Source organism: Oratosquilla oratoria, chromosome 19 (assembly GCF_046742065.1).
Source record: "Oratosquilla oratoria isolate Oo_2021 chromosome 19, ASM4674206v1, whole genome shotgun sequence".
In the NCBI taxonomy this organism is placed as follows: domain Eukaryota; kingdom Metazoa; phylum Arthropoda; class Malacostraca; order Stomatopoda; family Squillidae; genus Oratosquilla; species Oratosquilla oratoria.
In genome coordinates, this window is record NC_134795.1 from 38664940 (window position 1) to 38671692 (window position 6753).

A 6753-nucleotide genomic window follows, 5' to 3' on the forward strand; every position below is an offset into this window, starting at 1 on the left:
TCATTCAGACATAACTGCTGAACTACCGCTTGGCTGCGGAACGACCGAAGTGGGGGGTGGAGGAGGAGGCTGACTGCTTGTTTCTTCGGAGTAGGATGGTAGTGTAGTAGGGTGTCATTTAGGTGAATGGGTACTTTGACACCCGGATGGGGTACCGTGTCACCTGGCTAGGAGTAATATCGTGACGCAATATTTTCCTGATTTTCATCATTAACCGAAATATCAGTTTCATCTTTGAACATCAATGAACCAATGTTGTTAAGTTTGAGGAATGAATTTGGAGTTAAAAATTCAAATTCTTCTGAACTGGGTCTATAAGTGAGAGGCCTAGAATTAATGGCATTTTTTATGTTTGAAAGGGCAGTGAGAAACTCAAAATATGTTGATTTAGATCTTCCAATTGCCTTATACAGACAGTTTTTTAATGTTCTGATAAGACGATCCCATGCTGCTCCAACCCATGCTGAATATACTGGGATTCTTACACGTTTGATTTTGTTTTTTGAGAGTTCATCCAAAAATTCATTCGACTCGAGAGTTTTCTCTAATATGTCTCACCCTTTCACAAATGATCGGGCATTATCACTCTACAAGTTGGAATAGTATACTGATTACAAAATCTTTGAAAGGCCAGAATGAAATTCTTAGTTGACATGTCAGGCAACAACTCAAAATGGACAGCCCTGATATTAAGGCAAGTGAAAATCAATATAAAATATTTACTCGAAGAATTAGTATTATCTTTTCTCAAAAACACATGACCTGTATAATCAACTCCCACATGATTGAAAGGTCTGATCAGATTCATGTGCTGCTTAGGCATACTGGTTACTTTAGGGTAATTATAGGCAAGTGCATTATACTTCTGGCAAATTTTGCAGTCCTTAATTGAAGCTTTAACAGAAGATCTACATTTTGGGATCCAAAATCCTTGGGACCTTAGGAAATTTAAGGTAGTACTGACTCCCAAGTGTTGTACCTGAGCATGACAAAATCTGGTAAAAAGTACAGTGAAATGGTGATCTTTTCCCAAAAGTACAGGATTGTTTACATAAAAATATCAAAATAAAGTGATTTGGAAATCCTTCCTCGTGATCTCAGGATGCCCTTTTCATCAAGAAACAAGTTTAAATTTAATACTAAGGAAGGCACTTCTCAATCTTTAAAGTTGCTTGGCTTGAGTGTATCCACTTGTTTAAAGAAGCTAATTTCATTAGCAAAACTGACTGACTGATTTATCTTGATCCAATAATCCAATGCCTTCTCATGAGAGTTTTCACCACTCTTCATACAAATCCACTTGAAGAGATACTCAGTGATTTTCATAACTTTATTATAGTTTGAAAACTTATTAATGTAAAAAATAGGTTTGATTTCAACTTCCTTTCCTTGCATGGTATTGTGAGTATTGATATTTTGATTTATCAGATTAAAACCCACACTCAACAATGGGTATTTAGGCCAGGTATTTAAATCATATTTCATCCAATCTGGTCCCTTGAGCCAAAATTCAAATTTAACGATGAATTTGTTGTAGGTTAATCCTCTAGTTAAGAGATCAGCAGGATTATTTTCAGTTTTGACATAATTAAAACTAATGGGAATGTTATAATCCCTTTCAAGCTGTTGTAGTTTACTATCCATCTCACCTATTCTATTTTTGACAAACTTAGTCTGTATATTGGAATAGGCATTCAAAATAGTGGAGATGCACTTTAAAGAAAGAATCACTCCAAGTAGCTCCAAGACTGGGATACTATGTTCTTTTTCCTTGTTAGCAGGAGCCACTTTTGCTTTAGCAAATAAGAGGGAACTACTTTCCTTACTGAGTTACTGGTACCATAAGCAACAAACCCAAAGCAATTTTGTGAGCTGTCACTAAAAATATTAAGTCCATACTCTTCATTCTCATTTAATGCCTGCCTATTAAAGGAGACCTGATTAGCTTTCTCAAAGTCTGGTTTGATATCATCCCACTTATTTATTATGTCCTCTGGCAATTTTTCATCCTATCCTAATTTGTGTTGCCACACCTTCCTCATCAATGACTTTCCTTTGTTACTAATGGGTAAGACTAACCCCAGTGGATCGAATAAACTTGAAGTCTCGGATAACAATTGTCTTTTAGTACTGAAAGAGTGAAATTCAACAGGCGCAAGCTGCATCTCATCCATATTTGGATTAAATCTGTAACCTAGAATTTTCTCCGTCTCATTTGAGTGTTCAACCAATTTGCCATCCCTTTCTATCAGTTGTCTCAGTTCAAGTGAATTTGAATTCCAAGATCTTAAAATAAAACCTCCAAGAGCCATTATTTCATAGCAAAGCCGATAAAGGTCAGTCATTTCCTTAAAATTATTACCTGTGAATATTAAATTATCAACATAGAATTGACTGGAAAGAATGTTAGTGCATTTGTCAAGAGGAAATTTACTGGCATGTTTCTTCATTACATAATGTAGAATGAAGGGTGATTATGTAAATCCAAATACTAAAGTCCTATATATAATCAGTCAATTTATCCCTTTCCCAAAGGAAACAAAAACGGTTCTTGTCAAACTCTTGGCTGAGCCTAATTGACAGGAAGGCCTGCTTGATGTCACTCAGTAAGATTATATCATTAGTTCTAAAACAAAATAACAGTTTAAGCAAGGACTCCATTAGATCAACTCCAGTATATGCAGCCTCATTCAAAGAAAGTAGATTCTCATCAGTTTTTAGTGAACAATTAAAAACTGGTCTAATCATAGTTGAGACCTACTCTTCCATCTTGATGACTGGCCTATGTGGAATCCAAGTGTGATTATTCACCTTTTCATCAGAAAAGTCTATTTCAATCTGCTCTATGATTCCATCCTGAAGCTGCTTATAATTATCAAAGACCTCTTCATACTTTTCATAAAGATTTTATCAGTTCTATTTTTTCCGAATGCCAAGGAAGCTTAACCTGGTAATGGCCATCTTTAAGCTGAATAGCTTCATTAAATCTAGCAATTTGTTCTTGATCCTCTGAACTATAAATTTCATTCTTACTAATTCCAATAGATTCCAAGCTAAAGAGATATTCTATCCCATTTTCAATATGTGAATCACTTAGAATGTTTTCTAGAGGATTAAAATAAGATTTAATTGGATTAAGTATCAGATTAACTGAGGTGTCATGAACTTTAGAAGACTTCTGACATTGATAATTTTGAACTTCCTTACTTGCCATTTTTTTTTTACTAATTTGGGAAGCCTGTTTCCTAGTCAAGAAATGATTGACATTACCAATAGGAATTACTTTATTTCCAATTACCATGCAGCTCCCTTGCAAGCACGGGGCAAATGAACATTCTGGAAGGAATTGAAGCAAGTCTACACCTATTAATGCATCCATCTCTATTAATTCATTATCCTGATTTAATCCAAAGGCTTCATCAGCCAATTCAAAACCTTGATCTTTTATATTTTTTAGGGCTTCATTCATACCCGGTAAAACAAAACTTATGTTGAGTGAAGGGTCAATAAGAAATGGCATTTGAATTATGTTATTCATTTTAACGCCTATTAAGGTTTGCTTAAAGCTCTTAACTTCAGCTCCAATGAATGTTTTTATATTGAAGTCTATCATATTCAATGAGTCTAATTCCATACACGGCTCTTTAGGAACTCTTGCTGACATGTAGGATCGCTGACTCCCTGTATCAGACATCTGATCTTCTTATTCTGTTTACCACGAATAAATTCCATAGTTACAGTAGGGGAAATGTAATAATTTTCAGATTTTTGTTGAGATGTTAAACAAAGATGATTACCACTAGTATTAGGCCCTTTAAATTCAGGACAAAAGGGTGCTATGTGGCCATGAGAATCACAGTGTTTACAACCATATTTTAATTTATTTTGCTTGGCAAAGCATTCATCTTCTTTATGACCAGAACCAGCACAACGTGCACAGAGACCTAACTCCTGTACTCTTTCTGTCTTATCTTTAAGAGTAGAATATTTTTCACACTGTCCCAAAGAGTGACCTGATGCACTGCACAATTTACAAATAAGGTTTTTAGAGGGAACAACCTTATTATGACTGGTCTTAAAATTTTGAAGAGAACTTTTATTTTCTTTGGGTGCATTTCTTTTAATTTTCTTTGGCCTTACTGATTTTATCAGATTTAGGCAAAGTAGTTTTACAGGTCTTAATTAGAGTCTTAATAATGTCATTATATGACTCAAAGATTTCCATCAAGGTAGGATAGTTGGTATTATATTTATGAACCAGTTCCCTTTTGAATGCTGTAGGCAACTTATTAAAGAGAATATGACTCAATAGTAAATTTCCAGGAGAATTTTTCACTGTAAAATCATAGCCATAATTAAACTTTAATTAAAAAATGTATGCTCTTATTTTAATGATGAATGAATTTAATGTAAAAAACTCCTTGTCATATCCTTGAGGAACTGTAGCGCTTAGAATCCTTCTGAAAGTTTCATCCACTATAAAGGGTACATCCAGAAATTCATCCTTCAATAATTTTAGTGCAGTATCATAATTTTCATTTATGATAGACAAATGGCTAATGATTTTCAAAGCATAACCCCTAAGATAACTATGTAAATAACTAAGCTTCACTGCCTGGGACATACTCTCCTTCTTGCCTTTGACATTATTAAACTGATTGAGGAAAGAAGAAAAGGCAAATTTATCCTTTTCTGTTCCATCAAAAACGCCGCATGATAAGGGAGGCGGTTTAGTATCAAAATGGTCTAGCCTATTGAGTGTTTCAACAAATCTATCAGCATCTATAGAGCTTGCAGAGTGATTATTGGATTTATTCCCTGCCATTTTAAAATCCTGAAATTCTGATAGACTTTCATCTATTTCCATATGATAGCCTACTTGCTTATCTACTTCACTAGTAAATGTGTCAAATTTCTTAACATCTACTTTATTTTTCTTTAAAAGATCTAAAATTTGTTCATCTTTAACTTTAATTTCACTTATAACTTGATCAATAACATCTAATTGTTTACTACAGAAATGAATGCTTAATGTCTTTTTATTGAGTGAATCCTTTGATTTATTAAAGAATCAGAGTAACTTTTCTTTTAAGTATACCCCTTTCTCGTTTCAATTTAGCCAATGCAGTCTCAAATTCAGCTTTATCAAGGTTTTCGTTATCCTCATTATCATTATCACTATTCATGATTAGACTGTATTCATACAAAGTACAAAAAAATATTCAGGTTGTACTCGATTTCACTAAACATAGGCCATAATTCAAATAAACCAACCAACCTGGACACAAGTTTTCCACAAAGAACAAATAGACCCTAGTATATACTAGACGAACTTGACCAATTCATTTAATTGAACTCCTGAAGCTATTATATAGGACAACTTAATTTACTCACGAATGTTAAGCCTTTTAATAATAATCGGCTGAATAAATCAATTATATTTTCTTTTACTATAAACAAATAGGCTCACTTTCAGGCTCGAATACTGAATCAATTCATGGAGGTAAACTTGGCTACGGCGAATTAGATAGATTATGCCGAGTCATGATGTTAATGGACCTCTCTTTGAATATATTGGAAAAGGATCTGTTTTCCTCATCCAAACAAACAATTTATTACTTTAGTTAGACTAATTCAAAATGAGAAAGTTCAATCTTACCTTCTTCTTGATATTTAGATGTCATTTATTGAAAAGGCGAATACTTTTCGAGAGACAGGTTTTAACTCGGCCGAGTATGTACTTCGTCTCTTTCGCCTTATCTTATTGAGCCTATACAAATGTTATTTTAAATTGTGAAGTAATCCTCTTTTGTTTTAAAGAGAGGTTTCTCTTTACAGTTGGGAGTAAATGTTCCTCCGAAATTGATTTACAGTAATTTTAGTTGACACAAATTCTCAGCGTCTTAACTTCACGGAATCAGAGATTTGAATGAAGCCGGCCGCTAGCCATACGCAATATCTATAATTTTCGCGACCATTGTTTACTTTTCACCGACCAGAATTTTCGGTATTTATTTCAAATATTAAATTTTTTCAATAGACTACAAATTATCAGTAGCAATTGATTATTGAAATTATTAATCATTCAGATTTTATCCAATAATTTAGATATACATTTTTTTATTACTTTAATGAAATTAAACCTCCAGAGTTCAATAAATGAGTTCATATGACGTCACTTTTTACGTAATTTCTAATAATATATATATATATATATATATATATATATATATATATATATATATATATTATACATAAAGGTATATATATTATTCAACCACAAACAACTTTTAATTCCATGCCATCGCAATCGAGACTGAAGAATCGCTCGATGGAGACATTTTGTTGGAAATTGAAACGTGGACGAGCCGAGGATTCGAACCCAGCTAACCCGTAACAAAGTTACAGTGACTTAATCCAATGCGCTATCAAGAGAGATATAAGTTGAGTACGATTTTCTTATATTTGTATGCTCGAATTACATACATCTACACGAAATATCGCGTTCAACCCACCTCCGCTATGATATTGCATTTAGCTAGTATGTACACGTGGGATAGATTATACATCTACACTGAATGGTTCCCAGCGATCAATTGATATTATTCAACCACAAACAACTTTTAATTCCATGCCATCGCAATCGAGACTGAAGAATCGCTCGATGGAGACATTTTGTTGGAAATTGAAACGTGGACGAGCCGAGGATTCGAACCCAGCTAACCCGTAACAAAGTTACAGTGACTTAAACCA